The sequence below is a fragment of the Cynocephalus volans genome, chromosome 5 (genome assembly GCF_027409185.1).
Source record: "Cynocephalus volans isolate mCynVol1 chromosome 5, mCynVol1.pri, whole genome shotgun sequence".
NCBI lineage: Eukaryota > Metazoa > Chordata > Mammalia > Dermoptera > Cynocephalidae > Cynocephalus > Cynocephalus volans.
In genome coordinates, this window is record NC_084464.1 from 54995752 (window position 1) to 55018902 (window position 23151).

Genomic DNA, 23151 nt, shown 5'->3' on the forward strand with positions numbered 1-23151 from the left:
ACAGCCTCAGGCCTGGTTTCCTAGGGCCAGGGGGACATACCCACACAAATCCACAACTGTGAGTGAGCAGAGGACGCTGCCAAGAGGTGTAAGTGTGCGTGTGTATCCAGACCAATCGTAACTGAAAAATGGAATTCCCTCCACGTCACAGAACGATGCCACAAGTGTCTGTCCCAGGAACCAAGTCTTTCCCTACCCTAGGGAGTCCAGACTCAAGCTGCAAATGTCCCCAGAAAACACTGTCCAGTGGCTTCTAGTCATTGACGTCCTGAGAACCCAGTTTTTAAAATTTACTTTCTATCAAGATGTCAGATTTGCATCAAATCACGCAAGTCTTAAGGAGCAGAGCTTAGTGAATTTTTACATATGTATACGCCCACATAACCACCACCCAGAGAAAGCACAGAGTATTTCCAGCACCCCAGGAGGCTCCCTTGAGCTCCCCCTAGGCAATTGCATCCCCCAGGGGTAACGGCTGTACTCACTTTTATCACCATAGATCTGCTTTGCCTGTTCTTGAACCTCATGTAAATGGAATCACAGCGTCTGCCTCATTGTTCAACATTATATCTGTGAGGTTCATCCATGTGCTCATGTAACACTAGTTTTTCCTTTCTCGTTGCTGAGTAGTACCCCATTGAGTGGATATGCCACAATGTGTTTATCTATTCTGCTGCTGATGGACATTTGAGTTGTTTCCAGTTGTTAATTAATATGATTAAAGCAGCCACAGCACTCTTGTACATGTTTTCTGGTGAGCATAAACATGGCAACCTATTCTTTTTTTTTTTTTAATATATTTGTTTGGTTTTTTTTTACATTCTAAGATGCTGTTGTGGAGCAGTTGGGGGGAGGGGGAGAGGAGAACGGGAAAGGGGAGAGGGTGGGAGGAGGAAGGAGAGAGGGAGATGTGGTCAAGACCTGTGGCCCCCGCTTCACTCTGGCAGGGGAGCCCAGGGGGCTTCTGACAGCGGCTCGGTCGTGGCTGGGCTGGATGTGGACTTCGGGGGGGGGGTGGCTGAGGCCCTTGGTCCCCATCGCCCAGGACTGGGAGCCCAGGAGGCTTCCAGCAATGGCCTGGTGATAGTTGCTGGTCTGTGGGGCATGGCTCCCCTCACCCCAGCCTGGGGGGCTTCTGGTCCTTCTAGGTTTTACAGGTGTTCTCTGGTGGTGTTAGGCCCTTACTGGCTAGTATCAGAACTTTGTTTCTGGTCTGTGGGTATTTCGTTTTTTCTTTCACTTCTGTGTTGGATTATTTGCTACCCCCACCACTTCAAGTCTGCACTGGAACTAATTTGTTGTCCTTTGCTTACTTCTAAAATGGGGGAACTTCCTGTGGGAACCAGCACTTGAGCCCTGTGGTTGAGCTAAGTTGCTGCTTTGCTGCTGATTCTCTGGGGAAGGCTTTTTGTGCAGCTCAGGTTTTAATTGTTCACCTTGTAAGCATTTCCAGGTCTTGTGAGGTCCAGTACACCTGAGTTGTGTAGAAACTCTGGTCTGGGCCCGTGTCTTTTCAGTAAAATGTACCCCTTGCAGTTCTATATTCCTGATCAGTCTACACTGAGTAGGCCTGTGCCGACTGGAGGGCAAATCAGCTGACCATGCTATGCCCCAATGTTCCACCAGTGGGCCCGTCTCCCCAACTCCCTGCACTCCATACACTTCCCATGAGGCAGGCCATGAGCCTGTCCCTTGCAGTGACTCACTGGCCTCTGAGTGACTCCTTTTTTCAGTTGTCTGTGGCCCCTCACTCTTATGTGGGTCCACAGGAACACCATTAGAGGTATAGCTGCCCTTGGGGCCACCAAGGCCCTCTTCTCCCCTGCAGTCTCCAAGCAACTTCATACAAAGGGCACAGCTGCAACTTTTGCCAGCTCTTGCTCCATGTGCTCACCAGGGCCAGGCTTGAAGTGGTTGGGGCTTGAAATGGTCAGAGTGGTCCTTTCTTTCTCTCATCGTGGCTTCCCCTGCCTTCATGAACTCTATACGTCTCTCCTCCTCTTCCCCTAAGCTCTAGCAGCCCCAGCTTGGCATTCATTGCTTTTTAATAGTTGTAAATTGGTTGACTGGGAGAGAGTGATGCTGGGGACCATCTATTCCACCATCTTGATTGGAAGTTCTGGCAACATATTCTTGTGAGCAGATTTTGAGGTGGGGACACCTGGTTCAGAACTCTAGGAAGGAAAGAGGGATTAAAAATTACTGAGCTCCTACTCTGGGTCATGAGCTATTTTGGATCCACTGGACCAGTCACAAGGAAAGGAGAACAGTGACACAACAGCCCCCAAGGGGAATGCCGCCAACCTCATTACTGAGCCTGGAGCCAGCCCTGTGTGTGTGTGTGTGTGCATGTCTGTGTGAGGGAGAGATTGTATTTGTTTCCTAGGGCTGCCATAACAAATTACCACAGACTCAGTAGCTTAAAACAACAGAAATGTATTTTCTCACAGTTCTGGGGGCCAGAAGTGTGAAATCAAGGTGTTGGCAAGGTTGGTTCCTTCCAGAGGCTCTGAGGGGGGTCTGTGCCATGCCTCCCTCCCAGCTCCTGGTGGCTGCCAGCAATCCTCGGTGTTCCCTGGCTTGTAGCTGCATCGCTCCAATCTCTGCCTCCATCGTCACATCGTAATCTCCCCTCTGTGTGTCTCCATGTCTCTGTCTCCAGATCTCTGTCTCCTTATAAGGACAACAGTCATTGGACTTAGGATCTACTCTAATCCAGTAAGATCTCATCTTACCTTGATTACATCTACAAAAAATTTATTTCCAACTAAAGTCACATTCCCAAGTACCAGGGGTTATCTTTTGGGACTACACAATTCAACCAACAACTGCAATTATCACTGCATGTTTGAGTGTGTGAGATTGTGGTGTGTATGAGTGTCTGCATGGGTGTGTATAATTGTGTCTAAGTGTGAGGGAGTACTGAGAGTGTTATGTGCATAAGAACAAGTCTGTGTTGGTGTTACTGGTTGTGCTTTCATGGCTGTGGACATATGTGTATGTGTGCTCCCATGTCCATGGCTCGGGGCCCCTCCTGGGTAGGCTGAGAAGGGTGGCAAGGCAGGATGGTGGCAGCAGGTTGAAAAGATGCTTGGGGCCAGCCAGGTGAGCAGGAGGGCCTTGCCTCAGGAATCTGGGGGACTATCTGGCAGAGGCCAAGGCTGAGAAACAAGGACAAGCATGTTTGTTCAGCTAAGGTGCAGTCTTGTAGGCCCAGGTGGTAGCTCCCACAGCAGTGCCTGTCCCTAGGCCCCTTCCAGGAACGTTCCTAGAAGGCCCCTCCACCCAAGCTCACATCCTGTGCACCCCATTTACTGGACAGAGAGGTGCTGGCTGACTCATCCCCTCCCAGGCCTGAAAGCCAGCACTCAGCTACCCATTGTGCCAGCCAGGTAGGGGCAGGGCAGGTAGCTGGCCCCTCCCTGGCCCCACCCCAGAACAATACAAGTAGCACTCAATCACACCTCCCACATCCTGCCATGCCTCTCAACCTGTGTCCTCGTCCTGCACCTTGGCTGGGGCTAGACCCCAGGAATCAAAGAAACACAGGGCTGAGCACATGGTCAATCAGATAAGGCTCAGGACGAGGGCTCTTTATCTCCTAGAGCAGCTCTCTTAGGCAAACCCACCATGAAGTGACAGGATATCGAGATGGTCTCTGCAACAGTAATGTTAGCTCAGGATTTGTTCTGTGTTGGATTTTCTTATTAAAACATCACAGCCAAGTTTAAATGGTGTTCTCATTATCCACATTTTACAGATGCAATCACTGAGTCCCCAAGGAGTTAAGTGATCGGCCTAAGATGACACACATTTATTTACATTTGCAGGAATTTTTTATTCTTTCTGGAAATCCACATGTCCACCCTCACCCCAGATTCAGACCATAGCTGCTCCCACCTCAGCCCACCTGCCCACTCCCCACACACCCTTGAAGTGCAGTCTTCCTCCCAACCCTTCCCCAGGAAGACCCCCTGGCCCATGGGGTGAGTGATGTTGTGATGGTTTCTCCTCCCCTCCCACCCTCCTAGGTCCCACTGTGGGGTCCTTGTTTTGTTTTTGGTGTGGAGCAAGCTTATTGTTCTTTTGAGTATGTGTGTGGGTTTGTGTGCACACGTCTGGAGGAGGGAGTGTCTTGGCATAAAGGTGCACCTCCAGGTGGGTTTACTTACCCACCCGGGACACATGCAGGTATGGCTGCAGTGGGACATACATCACACAGGTTGTATCTGTGTGTGTGCTTAGGCACAGGTGTGTCAGCCCTGTGGTGCTCATGAAGAGTCTACCTTCTACATGTTTGGGTGTCTGCAGAGTGACTCCCCACCTCTCCCCCCTTCTTAGATAACTGCCACCATTCTCAGCTCACAGACTCCTGAGCCCCAGGTAAGGGTCTGGTGAAAAACGCCTGTGACTGGGGACAGAGACACCTGAGTCTCAAGCCCCGCCTGAGCTACGGTGCCCTTGAGCCGGCATCACCCCACCCAGGCAGCGGGAGTGTCCTCACCCAATGGGATGGGGTGACACGGGGGAGGAGGCAGCAGCGCGGCTTCTAGATGCGAGGCTCATTACCCAGCACTCAGAAGGTTGTGGGGAGGGGTGTCGAGCCAGGGCTTGGCACTGACTACAAAGGTTGGGGGGCGCCCCCCAGCACTCCAGCCAGTGGCTGGCTGGGGGAGGGGCTGTGACGTTCGGTGGCCTCATGTGGCTGGGAGGAAGTAGCTAATTGCCGACCTGATGACTGGTGGCCTGAGGAGTGGGGTGATGATGCCACTGGTGGAAGCGGGCGTCAGGGCCCGAGGAGGGGGCCCTTTGGCGATGGGGTGGGCCTGTACTCTGCAGAGGGGGAGGCTGAGGTGGCCATAGCCAAAGGAGAAGGGGGTAAGAGTTTGTTGAGGCTGTGACCGTGGGAAAAGGCTGTCCCTGGGCTTCCCTCAGCTTCAAGGGAAAAGAGTTCAGAGGCCCTGAGGGGATGAGGAGATTTGGGAAGGGGCTTGAGGGGGCAGGGGTGGGGTGGGGAAGGTGGCAGCAGAGTGTTCCTCAATGCTCCACTCCCTCCTACACTGCCCCCACCTTCCCATCTCCCCCCTCCTCTACCTTAGCTCCCACTTTGGCCCCTGTGGCCAAAGTTGGTGGGGAAGGAAGGAGTAGATGGAAGGTTCTTTTCACCAGAAGGCCCCCTGGCACAAGAAGCCCACCCTGCTAAAGGCAGAGCAACCAGAAGAAGCAATGTCTTTAGCCGTCCTCAAGGAGAGGAACAGAGGGTGCTGCAAAGAACAGCACGTGCAAAGCCTAAGCAGTGGGGTTTGGTGAGGGGGGCTTGGCTGCAAGGGTTGTGAGGAGACAGGAAGTCGGCAGGATGGTTCTGCACCAAGGCCACACTGTCCCTTCCTGGAAGAGACAGTAGTTACCCAAGCATCCTGATCTTCTCCCACATGCTGGCCACAGCCCCTGGTCCAGGCGGACCTGGGTCTCTACTGCCTCGGAAAGGGCCAGGACCAGGTCAGGAGCCTCACAGGATGGGCACCCCACCCCTCCAAATTCCCAGGCACATTAACCTCAAAGGATCGCATCCCTGAGTCCCAAGAAACAGGACCCATCCATCTGTAGGTCAGTCCTCTGGGCCCCTAGCGCCCCCTGTGGGCAAGAAGCAATACTAGTTGGGGGAGGGGCCACCACCAGCGAGGGGTGCGGGGTGGGGATGGGGATCTGGGAGCGGGGTGTGTGGAGGGTGACAGACACAGACTTGCCCTCTGGGAAGCGCACAGACCCTGCCTTGGGGAACGCCCAGTGTGACGGAGACAGACACTGATCTCAGATTTCCAATCTGATGGGTGAAATTCAGCCCTTGTCCTCAGGGAGCTCCCAATCTGATGGAAGAGACGTGTACTGCCCTCAAAGCTCCATTCTGAAGGGTGAAACTCAGCATCTGGCTTCAGGAAACTCCCAGTCTGAAGGGAAAGACACAACCCCTGCCTTTGGGGATTTTTCAAATGGAGGAAACACTTTGGATTTTCAGGAGCCCCAACCTGCTTTGAGACATGAATTAGACATTTCCATGCCTGTGAAGCTTCCAAGAAAAAACACAAGACGTCCGGTTAAATTGAATATCAGATAAACAACTAATAAGGTTTTAGTGTAAGTATGTCCCACACCATATTTGGGACATACTCATACTAAAAAAAAAAAAAAAATGTGCCGTTTAACTGGGCATCCTCTATTTTTGTTTGCCAAATCTAGCAACTCTGGGTGCCTCCAGTTTGAGCGAGGGAGGGCACCTCCTCCACCCCCGACATGGGGAGGCGGGTAAGCATCTCTCGTGCCCGGGAGCGCAGGAGTGGGGCAGGAGGAGAGTCCTGGGGCTCCGGCTTGCAGCAGTTTAAAATTCCTTCCAGGCCAGATCCCTAATCCCTCGGCGCGCGCACAATGGCCACCTTCTCCCCCGCCGCCCGCGCCCACGCCCTCCCCCGCGGGGCCGTGGCAGTGCCACCATGGGCCTCTTTAAGCCCTTTTGAAGCCTCCAGAGCCCCGCGCCGCGGGAGGCCCCGCCGCTATGCCAGCTATGCCAGCTATGTCCCCGCCGGCGGCGGCCACCACCGCTCCCCCATTAATGCTGGCTAATCTGGCTAATAAATAAACTCCCCTCCCGGCCTCTCGCTCCCCCGGAATTGATTTCAGGGATCGGCTAAACGAGCGCGGCTAGAACTCCACCCCCTCACTCCCTTCTGCGGTCTTTTTTTCTATCGCTTTCCTAGCTCTGTTGTCCCTCTCTGATTCTCTGGGACATTTGGGACTCGGGAGCTGTGTGCCTCGCCCATTGCATCTGCCTCACTCGTTTTCAGTCAACCTGCGCACAAAGGGCAGGACACTGGACTCGATGTCGGGGGCGCGGGGCCGACGGGGCGCCCCCTGGAGGCGGGAGGAGGCGCAGGCCGCACCCCCCACCCCCGCCGGTCCCCGTCCGCCTAAGGGACGCGCGTGGCGAGAAGCCCCAAGACAGGGGACTCCTCACTAGGGAAAGGTGTCGGCGCCTCCCGCGGCGGGAGGCCCTTCACCGCGGCCTCTGCCGCCCCCTGCGTCCTCACCCGGGCTTCCGAGAGTCTGACTCACAGAAGCACAGCCGAGCCGGCATCGCTTCACCTCCTACGACACACCGGAGCGCGCCGAGAAATGACAGGATTGCAGCGGCACAGCTAATGCGCTCTAACTACCCATCGCCGCCGTCATCCGCGGCGCTCAGCGGCGCTGGGCCAAGCACCGTCATTAGGCTGCCCCTCCCCCGTCCGGATCCCGCCCCGCCACCGTCCCTGTCCCCATCCCCCGGAGCGCCGGCTGCACTGAATGCTGCTTCCTGCCTCCCTCCGGGACTGCCCCTCAGTCCCAAGAGAGAGCTATGAAGCCCCACCTGGGAGAGGAGGGGGCTTTGTTCAGATGGGACCAGGACCTGAAGTTGCGGAGCCGGCCCCTCCCCTTCCCTAAGCTTACTGTCCTCAAAGGTCTCTGCTGGAAGAGACTGGCTGAGTGGGGAGGGGGCAGGACCTATTTCGTTGACAGGAACACTGAGGCCTATTGGAAAGTTAACTATTGGGGGAGGGGCGGGTGGGGCACGCAGGGCAACAGTGTCCCCATTTTGCACTTGAGGCATGGAAAAGCAAAGGCTCTCAGGGAAGGCTACCTAGCCAGAACTTCCAGAGCAGCTCATGTAACAGTGGCTTTACGAAAACACCACAGGCTCCTTCCCCTGGCAGGGACTCACTTTCCTGCCAGTGAAGGTGATATCCCCCATCACAGACCTGACCAGCTGTAGCCTGTTGGTCACAAGGGAGCTGCTGAGGTGTGAGGCCACTCGGGCCTCCTGTCCCAGGAAGGGTGGGAAGAGGCCTGAAGACAGAAGCCAGGCCTGGAGGCCAGGCGTAAAGGGGACAACTTGGCCATCGGCTTTTTTCCTGATGTCCAGAGGGTTGCAAGCTCACAGCCTTGGGCCAAGTTTCATCTTCAGTGAGGTTTTGCCTGCTTGCAATGAGTACTTGGTTTTTGTACTGAATGTGAGAGCCTACAGACAATGCAGCTCTCTGCTTGCCCTCCGTGTTAATGAAGAGAGACCCCTGACTGACACCAGCCTGCTCGGCCTGTGCCTGCACCCTTTTCCTCAAGGCTAGGCTCAGTCTACACAATTGTCACCTCCTTGTGGTCTGCAGGTTTCTTGGTAAGTAGGCCTAGGTTAAGTGTCCCTGGGAGTCCCTCTACTCTATTATGTTTAGGCTCCCCAAATTTGGTGGCAGTGGTGACTGCACATGCTTCTGGATGCCCCTCAGGTACCCTTTTTTCATCTCGAGCTGCAACCTGTGCCCTCTCCAGTAGGGATGGCTGCTGTTTTTCTGCCATGAGACTAGAGGTTTCTTGAGGGCAGGAAATTGGATCTCCCTTCAGACTGGGATCTCACCGAGGTCTGAGGAAGGGGGCAATGTGGAAGTGGTGTCCTCCATCACATGGAGCTCCCTGAGGACGGGGCTGTGTCTCCCCCTCAGACTGAGGCTCCTTGAGGATGGGGCTGTGTCCCCCTCAGACTGGGGCTCCCTGAGGACGGGGCTGTGTCTCCCCACAGACTGGGGCTCCCTGAGGACGGGGCTGTGTCTCCCCACAGACTGGGGCTCCCTGAGGATGGGGCTGTGTCCCCCTCAGACTGGGGCTCCCTGAGGACGGGGCTGTGTCTCCCCTCAGACTGGGGCTCCCTGAGGACGGGGCTGTGTCCCCCTCAGACTGGGGCTCCCTGAGGACGGGGCTGTGTCTCCCTCAGACTGGGGCTCCCTGAGGACGGGGCTGTGTCTCCCCACAGACTGGGGCTCCCTGAGGACGGGGCTGTGTCTCCCCTCAGACCAGGGCTCCCTGAGGGCAATGGCTTCTCCCCTCAGTTGGGACATTTGCCCCCCACCTCTCGGCTTCCCATGGTGCCCAGGCATTCCTCCCAGGACACAGTTTGTCATGCTTTGATGAATGAAACCTACTAAGAATAACTCAGTCCTTGTAGTCTCTGAAGGACAGGGTGGGGGAGGGAGGAAGTTGGTGATTGTGGAGGGGCTGGGAAGGGATGGACCCATTCATTTGATAGCATTTCCTGGGGGCCCGGCTGGGCACCAGAGGAGATGCAGTGAGTGCCACAGAGCTCCTTACTGTGCCATTTCTGCTGGTGACAGCCAGGGAGGCATCCACAGGACCCTTGGACAGAAATTTGGACCCCCTCATTCACAGCCTTCCTGCCCCAGCCCCCTCCATGCCTGGACACAAGCTCCCTCTGCCTCATCCCCCCAGTGGAGGGGAGACTTTGAAATCAGGTGCTTGGGGTGGGGGCTGCTGCCAGTGAGGGTGTGAGTAACCCAAAGGATGAATCTCTATCCTCCGTCCCCCTCCCCACCCTACTCTTCTTCCCTTACCTTTCCCCTTCCCCCTCCTAAACCTCCAGCCTCTAGTTGAGAATTGAGCAAACTTTCCAATGCAGCTATCCTCCCGGGAATGTCTTAGGGGACCTCGGGATCAAGGAGGCTGTGACCTTAGCCCAGTTCTCTGGACGGTGCCTTCCCAGCACTCCACCCCCACCTGCTACCTCCTAAGAGGGACATTTCAGCCTGGTCTTGGCAAAAACATCAGCCTATGAGCCAGGCAGCCTGGTACAGGACCAGCTCTGCCGCTGATGCCACTGTGACCTTGAGACGCCATTTGTTCCTCTGGGCCTCAGTTTCTCATACATAAAATGAGGGTTTTTTTTTTCACTTTTGTGGTTTTCAAACCTTTCTTTTTTAAAATAATGAATCCTCTTATTTAAATAGTAACTTATGTGGCACCTCTGTCTGCTGTGGTAATGGAGAAAAAGTTAGGGATTCTATGGTCAAAATAGGGGTGGAGGCCCAGAGCCCCAGTGTTTAGTCCATGTCATGCACATGCGCACACACACGTGCACACGGATCAGTTCCAGGGCACTGCAGAACCCACTTCACAAACCTCTGAGCCCTGAAGTCCTTTCCTCCTCAAGCACTCTGGGGCCCTGCAGGGCTGGGAGCTCTAGAACCAGGGGTGCTGACAACTCTGAGGATGAGGCAGTGATTGTGGACTGCCCAGGTGGTGGAGGGGGGTGAGCTGGTGGGGGGCGTCCTTTCATCACTGGGCCCAAAGCTGCAGCCCTGTGCCCTCCCCACCCCTCATGCCAGAAGTCAAGTAGGCTTGCAGTGGGGAGAGGAGGGGGGACAAGTGGAGACTAAGAGTGTCCCTCCTCAATGGATTGGGTGGGAGCCTCGGGGAGTTTTTCTCTGGAATCTGTCTCACATGCCTAGGACAAGGGCCAGAGTGGCAGGGGTGGGGTGTGGCAGGCTGGCAAGGTCCCACAGTGGCTGAGGGGTGGGGGCTGACCCCTGGAAGCCTGAGCGGAGCAGCATAGGTAGGGGAGAGGCAGGGAAGTGCACATGCCACTTGGTCTGGAAGTGTGAGAATTTGGTGCCAACAGCGATTGCAGTGGGAGGACAGCCATCAGGCACTGGTGACAGAAAGGCAGGGGTAGGGGAGAAGTAGGTGGGGCACAGGGAAGAAAAATGGCACTGATAAGAGGTAGGCCTGGGCCTGAGGTGGGGGAAGCACCCCAGCCCCTCCTTGCTGGCAGATGGGCTATAAGTCAGGGGTGCTAAGAAAGGCCTGTGTTCAGCCCCAGATGCCTGGGGTCACCAGGCAAAGGAGGTGCTGCCCCCTCCCCTACACCCCCAATGACCTGCATCTGCAGGGCTCTGGAGAGATTGTTACTCCTGATTTCCCTCAGGGAGCACGGCTAGGGAGCTACCAGAGTCTCCCCCCGTCTCCACATCGCTGGGATGTATGATGAGGGAGGGGGAGAGATGCCTCACTGTCCTCTGTCCCAAACACACACACCACACACACCCTCTCTCTCTCTCTCTCTGTTGCGTGCATGCGTTTGTTCCCAGGGAGCCCCTAGAGACTTTACAGCCTTGGCCCTGGAAACTCCAGATGGGTGCTATGTGCCAGGCTCAGCTCCGGACCCTGAGGCTGCAGCAATGGATGAGTCAGCCAAGGTCTCTGCCTTCAAGGCGCTCACATTCTAGGGAGGGAAGACAGACATCAAGTGAAAAAGAATAAAGTTTGGGTCAAGATAAGGCAAGTATTAGAGTGGAGAGTGATGGAGTGAGTGGGGACCATTTTAGATGCGGTGGTCAAAAAATGTCTTTGTGGGGAAGTGACATTTCAGTGTAAACCTGAGCAATAAGCCAGTCATGCTTTGGGGTCAAAAGGACTCCAAAACTGTACAGTATTTTTAAACAGCAAAGAACATGTAGCCATGAACGTTAAAGGTCAGGGAAATCAGAACTACATTTCCTGAGCATCTGTTATATGTCTTGCACAGTGATAGGAAATTCGTGTACATCATCTTCCGCGGCTGTCTTCAGAACCATGTGTGTCAAATAGTATTATCTTCATTTTACAGATAAGAAATGTACAGTCCATAGAGGTTATTGTTCCACTCATTTAGAGAGATTTATTAAGTATCAGCCTCTGAAAACACCATAATAAAGCCCACATGGGCCCTACCCTCTCAGAGTCTATAGGCTGTGAGAGCACAGGGGAGGGTCAGGGAGGGCTTCCTAGAGAAGTCAATGTCTAAGCTGAGTCAGAAAGGAGAGGAGAGGTGACAGGTGAAGTACGGTAGAGGGGCCAGGGTGGCAGGCAGGTGGGACAGCCTGTGCAAAGGCCTGGAGCCTGGAGAACAGAGTGCCCAGCAGGAGCTGTGACTCATTCAGAATGGCCCAGTCTAGACTGCAGGGGTAGCTGAGGCTGGGGGCCCACTGGGGCTGGGCACAAGGGGCAGTGTAGGCCACAGCGAAGAGTCTGGACTTCCTTCAAGGGAGACAGTGCTACAAAAGGGTTATAAGCAAAGAGGTAGCAGGGTCAGGTGTCCTTCTAAAAGGCTTCCTGCAGGAGGAGCAGGGCTGGAGGGGTGGCACCTGCAGCAGGGAGACTAGTGGGCAGAAGTAAAGGACTTGGGAGGGGATCCTGCCCAGCTGCCTGGCCAGGTCCCTGAGAGGTTGGGGGGTGAGGGAGGACCCTTCAGGGAGGCAGGAGGGCGGATGAGGCCCCTGGAGTGGCTGTTAGGTGGGGCAGGTGTATGGGGCCTTGGCCAGGGTTCTGGTGATCTGGCCACCCCTGAGCAACAGGGTTACTAATGGCAAAAATGTAGGTGCCTAGGCAGGCAACTCTCACAGATTCACGTGGACACAGACGTGTGCACACTACACAGATGCACAAACACACACGTGGCTGGCCCCACCCCTCAGTCTGTATCGATGAGGGGCTGGGGGGAGGCACAGGACTGGGGTCAGAAGCCACAGCACAGTGTGACCCCTGCATAACTCAGGCCGCAGGCCCTAGGCCCCTCTTTCTGGAGCCCCAGGGCAGATACTGCCCTATAGTCCCCTCCTGGGTGCTCAAGCTGCTTGGGTCCTCCACCTCCCCATACACCCTGAAACATCACCTGCTGGCACCTTATCCAATATGCAGATGGGATGAACCAGCACCTTGCTGGTCACATTCACAGGAATGCAGCCCGGGCTTTGCAGCCAGCAGCAGAATCCAGATGAGAACAGACCCTGCCTGGCTGGAGTGACCAGGCCATACCAGGTAGATGAGCATTCACAGGGCCAGCGCAACTCAAACTCAAGGGTGGACACGCACCAGCTCAGACACAGTCTGGAGGAGGCCATATGTAAGAAGAGTTTGTGTGAACATTCCTGGGAGGAGCTTGTCCCTCGGCGAGCAACGAGCCTGCAGACTTGGACTGCACTAATTGGGAGGACAGCGTCCAGCCAGAGAGGGGACGCCCCCTGGGCTCTGAGCTGGCCAGGCCCTCCTGGAACAGTGGGTCCAGACCGGGGTATCTCCCTCTCATGGGGACAATGGCAAAGAGGAAGACAGGCTGGTGAGGGGTCCAGAAACCCTATCATATGAGGAACTGCACAGGGATGTTTAGCCCCCAAACTGAAATGTTGCTTTGTGGATTATGTCTGTTTTCATATGCTCTGCCTGATCCCTTGCCCTGGTCCTCGGGCAGCACTGATCAGAGACAGCTTCAAAGTTGTCTGCACAATTGTTTGATCTGTGGTATCTCCCTAACTAGGCTTTAAGCTCTGTGGGGTCAGGGGCTGTGTGTGCTTTTGCTTACAATTGTTTTCCTGGTGCCTGGCACATAATAGAAGCTCAATAAATGTCTATAGAGGGAAAGGAGGAAGGAGGGAAAGAAGGAAGGAAGAGCTGAGCACGCCTTGAGCGCTCCAAAGACTCGTATAAAGGAGGGTAAATCCGGCTCTCCAGAGCAAAAGGAACACCAGCAGGAGGTGAACTTAGAGAGTCAGATTTGAAATCATCAACAGTAAGAAGTTTTTGTTGTTGTTTAATTTTTATTTTTTATTATTAGCATATTCATTATTACAAATCGTGATTTTTATTTATGCCCTTTACCTGACCTATCACTCCCCAAACCCCCTCCCTCTGTCCCTCCCATCTCTAGTATCCTTAGGTTTGTTCTCTCCTTCTGAATGTTCAATGTATTGCTGTGGTCTCTTTCTTTCTTTCTTTCTTTCTTTCTTTCTTTCTTTCTTTCTTTCTTTCTTTCTTTCTTTCTTTCTTTCTTTCTTTCTTTCTTTCTTTCTTTCTTTCTTTCTTTCTTTCTTCTCTCTCTCTCTCTCTCTCTCTCTCTCTCTCTCTCTCTCTCTCTCTCTTTCTCTCTCAGCACCCAGTTATGAGTGAGAACATGTGGTATTTCTCTTTCCTTGTCTGACTTATTTCACTTAATGTAATTTTCTACAGACTCATCCATGCTGCTGCAAATGGCAGAATTTCATTGTTTTTATGGCTGAGTAGTATTCCATTGTGTATATATACCACAATTTCCTTATCCACACGTCCATCAATGGCCACTTAGGTTAGTTCCATATTTTGGCTATTGTAAATAGAGCTGCAATAAACATGGGAGTGCAGGTATACCAACAGTAAGAAGTTTTAAAAGTCAGATGGCCACAATGTGGATCGAGTGGCCCCAGAAGACTGTGAGCTTCTCAGTGATCAGTTTAAGCAGAACCAAGAGAAGCACTTCTCAGAGGTACTATTACTTGAATTAAGGAACAAATGAATGATGAGTGGATGAATGAATGAAAAATGACTGATGACTACTACAGAGAATTTCACCTGCTGGGCAGAAGGCTGGGCATCTGACCTTTGTCTCAGAACTGAGTTTGAGACCAGAACTATCTCAGACCCCACGTAAACAAGGAGCCATGGGCTTTGTCCTCAAAGAGCTCAGTTAGAGGTTCAGGCAGCACATGCATGAGCACAGGAAAGCACCCTTTGAATCACCCCAGCAACACCAGACATGTGATAGATGATGGTCACAGCAGGGCAAGGAGAGGCATCTTGGGAAAAGCTCAGTCCTGATTCTCCTCCCTGCACATTTCCAGCCTCCCCAAGGAGTTCACATTCCAGAGCCCCCTTTGGGCCACTTTCCCAGGGATGACCTCTTGGCATGAGTCTGTCCTGAAGGTGATGCCCCTCTGGCAGGCAGCCCCCTCCTCAGGGCTGAGGGTGAGGTTGGCACCTGCCGTCCTGCAGAAACCTGGGGTAGGTGCCTCAACAGCTCCAGCTCTGGCCGTGTGCAGGTGCCCTTGGCGTTGAGCCCCTACTGGCAGTTTCAGAAGCCCAAAGTATATGGCCAGCCCATGCCCAGCAGGCCCGGACTCCCTGCCTGTGAATGTCCTGAGAGCAGGGAGCACGTCTTACCTGCCCTGATCTCCCACCGCTGGCACAGTGTAGGTGCTCAGTGAGTATGAGGCAAGCAGCACAGGGTGCCGGGGCTGGCAGAGCTCCCATAGAAAAGGGTGTTCTGCTCAGCGAGATGGAGATGAGTGCCTTCCTAGTGAGGTGCAATAGCACATACACAGGGACAGGGAAGAGCATGCAGGCCCCTTGAGGCCCCTATGGCTGGCATTGGGGTAGGGGGGATGGCTTGTCTTCTGATCATCCTCAGCTCCTGCCCTGCTTCCAGCAGCCCCACTGTGGCTGGTGACCGTCAGTGACTCACAGCCAGCTGTGGGCACTGAAAGGAGAAAGTGGCCCCCTGCTGAGCTCATGCACTCGCAATTAGCTGTCCACACCCCCTCACCATAGAGAGCCTCCCGACTTCCATGCACGCACGTCCCAGGCTGCCCTTTCCCAACCACAGTGTGGCTCTTGCTGCTTATTTTAGCCTGATGAAAACTCTTGAAATGTCAGAGCTGCAACTGAGCTAGGGATCATCCAGTTCATCCCTTTCATTCAACATGGGAGAAAATGGAGATTCAGAGAGTAAGTGATGTGTTTTGAGCCACACAGCTAATTGGCAGTGCAGGCTCCAGGAACCCAAATCCAGCTGTCCTCAACTCCAGGGGCACTTCTGCTTCAGGCAGTCCCTCACCAGACTTCTGGAGCCTCTGGAGCCAGCACGCATGGATTTGAATCCTCATTCACCAGTTACCAGCTATGACACTGTAGGCAAGTTAGCCTCTCTGGGCATCTGTTTCACCATCTGTAAAATGAGGCTAACACTGTTACCTCCCACTCACGTTAGAGTCCTCACTGAATGAGTTAATATATCTGAGTTGCTGAGAAAAGGGCCAGGCACATAATGCACATTCAAAACACATTAGCTAACGGCCTTAGGTGCTTGGTGGAGACACCAAGACTTGGTCCTTGGTGTGGAAAATTCAAAAATTTGGTTTTATCAGTTTGCCTACAGGTGAGCAGATTCCAGGAGACTGGCCACGTAACCAGACTTCTGGAAAACCGATGTGATGCTACCGTGGCGACAGATGTTGCTGTCAGAGGACCACAGCAGACACAGAGGCTATCTCCCATTCTGGCAGCCATATCTGAGATCCAAAGATTGCAGACATCACAGCAAAGGCAGTTGTAGGTTCTCGGGGATATTCCAGCTAGATGAGCCTGAAGAAATGGCCTTCCAAAGTCAAGAACTGTTTGTTCATCTGCAAAATGGGGGAAATCATAGGCTCGCCGAGTGGCTGTGTGCATCACAGCAGGTTCCTTTCCAGCTCTCCTCCTCCCTCTCCCTCTGCCCCCTCCCCCACCGTCTGCTTGAGGCCAGTTGTCTCAATTCAGAGCACCTCCCACCACCAGGATCCAGTTGGATAAACAATGAAAAATTCCTCCCCTTTCAAGTTCTTCTTTTATCAGTCCCCAAAACTCTGACAGCAGATGAGTTACAGTCCCAGAACGTGTAATAGACTGGGGTGGTCTCCTTCCAACCCCCGAGATGCTTGTTGAATGGATGACTCAGTGAATCAATCAATGGAGCAATTCCCAGAACCTCCTGAAAACTCACCCTGAGCCCTTAACATTGGGCAACACTCTGGTTTCCCCAAGGCCCCAGCCACAAACCACCTCTGAGGGGAGGCTGCTGTGCAGTTGTTTCATCCGCTCCTTGTCATCTTTCATCACTCTCATTTACAAGGCAACTTTTCTCTGCCCCAACCCCACCTCCACCATCCAGTCTAGACAACCAGGTGTGTTTGCAGCCTGCCCAGCAGGAGTGCTGTCACAACCATTCTGCCACCCATAACCACAGCTGGCATGCCTGGTGATCAGTCTTGAGCCCTCTCCTGCTCCCCAAGTCACACCTGTCCCCTACCTACCCCCCCAACCTCCTATATGGCCTGCATAGGAGCTGACTTACTGCTTGCTATTCCAGCCCCACTAATAGCCCATGGCCCCAGCCAAGCCCCAGCTGGACTCCTCCTGTAGAGTCCTGCTATGGGTAGCCCACTCCTCACCTGGAGCATCACCTACTGTCTGGATTCTCTCCATCAGGGCAGACTGGAGCTCCTCAGATGGGAAGGCCTGCCACAGCCACCTGGGATTTTGTGCCCCTCTGAAGGCAGGGAAGTTGGATGCTAGTTCTGTCCTCAGGTGCCAGGACACAGCTTGGGCATTGTCTCCAGTTTGGTTTCAGCTTTTTCTCCATCATTGACCCGCTGCCCAGGACTCTGCATGTTTCTGGGACACCAGTGGTCCCTGCACACCAACCAGAGGAGTCTAAGAGTATCCGAGCTGGAAGATTCTGAGGAATCATCTGGTCTTGTGGAGATGGTCCCTAGAGTGTTTGAAAATAATCTGGAGTCCTTTTAATTGTGACAGTGATTAGGGATGATCTGATATTGGGTGCCACAGGCCAGAGATGCTAATGTCCCACGACATACAAGGCAGTACGCACAATGAAGAATTACACCCCTATCCTCCTTAGGGAAACACTGATTCTAGCCCAAAGTACTTATGGTGAAGTCATAGAAACTAAGAGCCAGGGAGGGTAAGGAATGCAGCCAATTTGTCAGATAGGCATTTTAATAACGGGGACCCAGAAGTTCTGGTTCTTGAGGATTTCGATGGCATCTGTTCTTAAAATCCACTAGCAGTCACCAAGTTTGGGGTAGTATGGGAGAGAAAGACCAGTGTGAGACATTGGGAAGACTTTGTAGAGGTGTCATTTCCACTGAGCCTTGAAGGATAACTGTGGACTTGTGATTCCTGGAAGCAGGGGAGGGCATAACAGGCAATGGTGAGGTGTGAGGACTGGTACCCAGGAGCAAAGGTGTCTGAGAAATGAGCGCAGGCTTTTGAAAGAAGAGCCGTGAAGGGTGAGGGGTCAGGATGACTGAAAGGTGAAATGAAGCTAGACCATAAAGGACTTGGATGTTAAGTGGAGTTTGGGGATTTTCAGCCACAGGTAATGGGAAGTCACAAAGATATCAGAGTACAAGGTGCACAGTGACGAACTCTGTGCTTAATTGGAAGGTTCCTAGGGCTGCCTGTGGAGAAGCAGGGGTGGGGGGAGATTATGGGGGCAGGAAACCACTGTCAGAAACAGTCCAGGTGAAATATACACATGAGATCATGTATGAGGATGCGGTCAAGGGGATGGGGTGATGGAATGGAGACCACCTCAGAGCCAAGTGACATCGCAGGGATTGGTGATGTCCTTATCATTAAAACAAAGGGATAATGTCTCAGTTTGAGTTCTCCTGGAAGCAGACCCTAAGATAAGGATTTGAATGTAGTTTATTTAGAAGGTGATCTCAAGTGGAAATGGGCAAATCAGGCAGGAAAGGGAAGGAAGCCAATAAAGGGTGTTCTTTCAAGGCAGTTACCACTGTGGTCTGCTGGAGATCAATTTGCTGGAGATCTCTGGGAGATAGTATAGAACACACACCTCTGAGTTATTCCTCGAAAAGCAAGGAAGTTGGAGGTATTTATGCACTAACTCACATCAGTCATTTTTTGAGGATTGCTCCTGGCAGTTCTGGCATGTTCCACATGCAGAAGCAGGCTCTGCAGCCAGAAAAAGCCTTCAGGTATAGAGTCTCAGGTAGTTGCAATTAGAAGCCAGCAGGTAGCTGTGTAAGGACATAGGGAGTGGTAGAAGATGGGGCAAGGAACTGATAGTGTCTGCAACACACATACTTTACATACAAGTGGAGTGAGTTAGCCAAAATAGCTTTGTCTAAATATGACTCCATAAGTGAACCAGATAGGGTATTTCTGAGAGAGGGTCCTGACAGCTGAAATGGCTAGGTCCTGTTATCCCAGGAAGTCAGAGAAGGAATGTGAAGTACAACGATGTGGTTCTGCCAATTTTTGCTTTACATATTTTGAGGCCAAGTTATTAGGTGCATAAAAATATAGAATTAGTATATCTTCATGGTGAATTGAACTTAATATCATTATAAAGTGTTTTTCTTTATACCTAGTAACACTTATGGCTTTAAAATCTATTTAGTCTTATTTTAATATAGCAACACTAACTTTTTGCTTTTGTTAGCACTGCATGTTATATATTTTCCTATCCTCTCTCTTTCTTTATCTCTGTACTTCAGGTACATCTATGTAAACAATGTATAGGTGGGTTTTGGTTCTTATCCAAAATAAGTCTGGAAATCTGAAAATATTTGCCTTTGAATGGGAAAATTTAGTCATTTTACATGCAATAAAATTACTTTTACATTTAAACCCATCATCATCTTACTAAGTTCTTTCTATATGTGCTACTTACCTATGTTCTTTTTTCTCTCCTTTCTTTGCCTTCTGCTGGAATTATTTTGTTCAATTATCTCCCTCTATTAATTAATAAGTTACTCACTCTTTTATAATTTTTTTAGTAGCTACCCAGAGATCACAGCATACATTCTTAACAAATTCTAATATTAATTGATTGTTTTACTCTCTTCCCCCAAAATGCATACCAGGATCATAGAACATTCACTCTCCCCAAACACTATCATCATCATTATTATATATAGCCAATATTATTTGATATTTATCCACATGTTTACCATTTTCATTGTTCTTTATTCCTTCCTGCATCTCTGACCTTTATTTTAGGATTATTTTCTTCTGCCTAAAAATGATCCTATTAATGTGTGTCTGATGGTAACTAATTCTTTCACTTTTTGTCTGAAAATATATTTATTTCACCTTCACTCTTGAATTATTTTTTTCTGAATGTTGAATTATAGGCTGTCCATTATTTTCTTTCAGCCCTGTGACATTTTGATTTATATTAAGAAACGTGTATGTGGTCTTCATCCCAGTTTCCTGGCACACAGCTCCTAAAACCCTTGAAATATCTTAAGTGTCCTTTTGACAAGTGTCTTTTCGTATGCTAATGAGACGATTGGTGTCTGGGGCTCCTAGATAGCCTCAGGATGTGGACCGGTTACCAGGGGAGCCAAGCAAGTGATGAGAGGGTTGGAACTTTCGGCCCCATCCCACCCCCCACCTCTGGGGAGTGGAGAGGGGCTGAAGGTTAAGTTGGTCACCAATGGTGAATGATGTAATCAATCATACTTACATGATGAAGACTTCATAAAACCCCAAAAGGACTGGGTCCAAAGAGCTTCCAGATTGCTGAACACATGGAGGTACCTCGATGGTGGTGCATCTGTAGAGGGCATGGAAGCTCTGTACCCCTTTCCACATACCTTGCCCTATGTATCTCTTCCCTCTGGTTGTTCTTGAGTTGTATCATTGTATTCTTTATAATAAATTGTCAAATACAATTAAAGTGTTTCCCTAAGTTCTGTGAGCCTCTCTAGCAAATTAACTGAATCTGAGGAGGGGGTCGTGGAAACTCCCAGTTGATAGCCAGCTGGTCAGGAGTATAAGTCACAACCTGGTACTTGCAATTGGCATCTGAAGTTGGGGGCAGTCTTGTGGGACTGAGCCCTTTATCTGTGGGGTCTGCACCAACTTCAATTAGTGTCAGAATTCACATAAATTGTAGGACAGTTAGGTGGTGTCAGCTGGAGAATTGGTTGTTGATGGCGGAAAATCCCCATACATCAGTTAGAAGTGTTCTGTGTTCAGAAAAACACTTTGTTTTTTCCAATCTCATACAGCCCTATAAATAATTCCATCACATTCTGGCTCCATTGTTTCCATTAAGACATCAGCTTCTTAATTGTTGCACCTTTGAAGGTAATTTGTGTTTTTCTCTGATTGTTTTTAAAATCTCCTTATCTTTGATTTTCAGCTTTTAGTTTTACTCTGATAGTAAAGGGGTACTCTGTAGTTTCACTCTGATCGGCCCAGGTGTAGAATCCTTTTTGTTTATCCTACTTTAGTTTCTTAGGGCTTACTGAACATATGGATTGATATCTTTCATCTGTTTTGGAAAATCTCAGCCATTATCCCTTTGTATATTGTTTTTGTCCCAGTCTGTTAAACCCTCTCACTGTTCCTCTACCTCTTAGACTTTCTTCTTTATTTACCATCCTTTTATCTTTCCATGCTTTGTTCTGGATATTTTTTTCTGATCTAGCTTCTAATTCACTAATTCTTTCTTCAGCTGTGTCTAACATACTGTTACATCTATCCTTTGAATTCTCGGTTTCAGGCACAGTCCCCTCTTATCTGTGGTTTCACTTTCTGCAGTTTCAGTTACCTGCAGTACTGTACTATAAGATATTTTGAGAGAGGGAGACCATACTCACATAACTTATTACAGTATATTATTATAATTGTTCTATTTTACTATTAGTTATGTTATTGATCTCTTACCATGACTAATTTGGAAATTAAACTTTATCATAGGTATATATGTATAGGAAAAAACATGGTGTATATAGGGTTTGGTACTATCCACAGTTTCAGGTATCCACTGGAGGTCTTAGAACATATCCCCCATGGATAAGGGGGGACTACCATATAACAATTTTCAGTTCCAGGATTTCCATTTTATTTTTTTAGAGTTTCAGTTCTCTGCTGAAATTCTCAATCATGTCTTATCTCTACCATGTATTTCATCCCCTTGAACATAGTAAGTATTGTTTTTTAATTTAAAAATCCACACCTGATAACTCCAACATCTAAAGCCCTTGTTGTATATGCTTTTCATTTTATGTTTTTTCAGGTTGTCTGGTCTCATCATGTGTCTGGTTTTTGTTTTTTGGTGTATTGTGGGGTGTGTGTATATGTGTGTGTTCTGTTTGCTTTTTGTGGGTTGTTTGTTCTTGGTTTTGTTTTGTTTTGTTTTGTTCCTGGTGCCCTGGACACTGTAGTTGCAAATTTGTTTATAGAAATTATCTGACACCAGGATGATATCCTCTTCCAGAGAGGATTTACAAGAGCCTGAAGGCACTAGGAACATTCGATCACCTTAATCCAATTTCAGGAACTGAGATGAGTCAAAGCTGAGCTGCAGCCCCTGTGAGAACTTGTTTATATCCAGTTCATCCTTAGTCCTCAGGCACAGCCCTTTGGGGTCTCAACCTAAAGCACAGGGGTTCACCAAACACGCCTCTTGGTAGGTCTTGCCTCATATCCCCAGAAGACACTCAGAAGCTATAATCAGCTTTCAGCCTCTCAGTCACTTCCTCCATTCCCAAACGAAAGGCATTTCCAAAGCCAGGCTCATCTCCCTGGTGTCAGACTTCTCCATATCTCCAATCATTCTCCACTATCTTGTTTATCTTATTAGCGCTCAGATGCTTCAAATGGTTTGTTGCTGTTTTGTTTTTGTTTTTAACATACAGCTTTTCAATTGCCCTTGGCAGGAAGGTTGACCCCCATTACCTAGTCTGCTGTTACTAAAATCAAGCACAGTGATGTGTAGGAAGCTACAGAGACACAGCAAAGGTGTTAAAAAGGTGTTTTGTTTTTTAAAGCTAAGACTCTACACAACACAGATGAACGTGTTATGGATTGCCGTAACAGAGTATTTTTCTGAGTTTAAAAAAAAATCCAAGATTTATATAATTCATTGTCTTTGATACCAAAGGGTTTAATCAAGATAATAGACTTAAAAAGAGCAAAGTTAAATGATGACTTGTTTTCATGTTTTGAAAATAAAAATTAGATTCTGTGTTCATTTTAAAAGAACCACTACCCAGGGAATTGACAGGCCTGGTGGGCGGACAGGAATTGCTAGGAAGGGGAGAGCACTTACTCTGGGGGGTTGTGGGGGGAGAGCAGGTGCTTCTGGGGAGAGCACAACGTGTTGAGCACTGACAGCCTTCACTTAACGTGCCGGAGGTGAGTTCTAGCTGCAGGAGCTAGAGGACCAGAGAAATTGACTTGCGAGTTGCTTGTGGCCAGACTGGAACTGGAACCAGTGAGTTAAGCCATCCTGATGGAGAATGTACAGAGAGAGGAGGAGGCCATCAGAACACGCACATTGGGGTGCAGAGGGTTTGCGGATGGGCCCCTGAGGGAGGCAGAAAGAGTTCCAGGTGGTGGGAGCGGAACCTGCTGGGTCCTGAATTCCCTGAAAAGAGAGACTCTCTCAAAGCTTTGGTGGCCCTAGAACCAATTTCCCCCAAGAAGTTCAGGCTGAGACACGGGGGAGGCCTTGGCTGACTTGGAGAGAGTAGTTTCCGTAGCGTAGGGAACCCAAAGGCTGCTGAGAAGGGTTAGGCAGTGAGTGGGAGGCCAGGAAGAAGAGGCAGTGTATATAGACTTCTTTTTTAGAATGTGTGGGGCTCTGAAGGAAGGAATTGAGATGGTGATTCAGGGAAGAGCCAGTGGGAAGGACTGGAGGAAGTTTGTGGGCAGAAGGGAAGGATCCAG

The 23151-nt window shown here is 50.6% G+C and overlaps 2 long non-coding RNA genes across 2 annotated transcripts; both read right to left on the reverse strand.

Moving 5' to 3' along the window:
• Window positions 1–2420: 2420 nt before the first annotated feature.
• Window positions 2421–7203, reverse strand: LOC134377652 (uncharacterized). The gene is made up of 2 exons (XR_010023555.1): window positions 7083–7203; window positions 2421–2673 (listed from the first exon to the last, which is right to left on the reverse strand). It is a non-coding gene; the product is annotated as an uncharacterized LOC134377652 (long non-coding RNA).
• A 7558-nt stretch (window positions 7204–14761) lies between these two features.
• On the reverse strand, window positions 14762–20020 carry LOC134378383 (uncharacterized). Its single transcript, XR_010023634.1, has 3 exons — window positions 19937–20020; window positions 16866–17185; window positions 14762–16061 (listed from the first exon to the last, which is right to left on the reverse strand). It is a non-coding gene; the product is annotated as an uncharacterized LOC134378383 (long non-coding RNA).
• Window positions 20021–23151: the final 3131 nt, after the last annotated feature.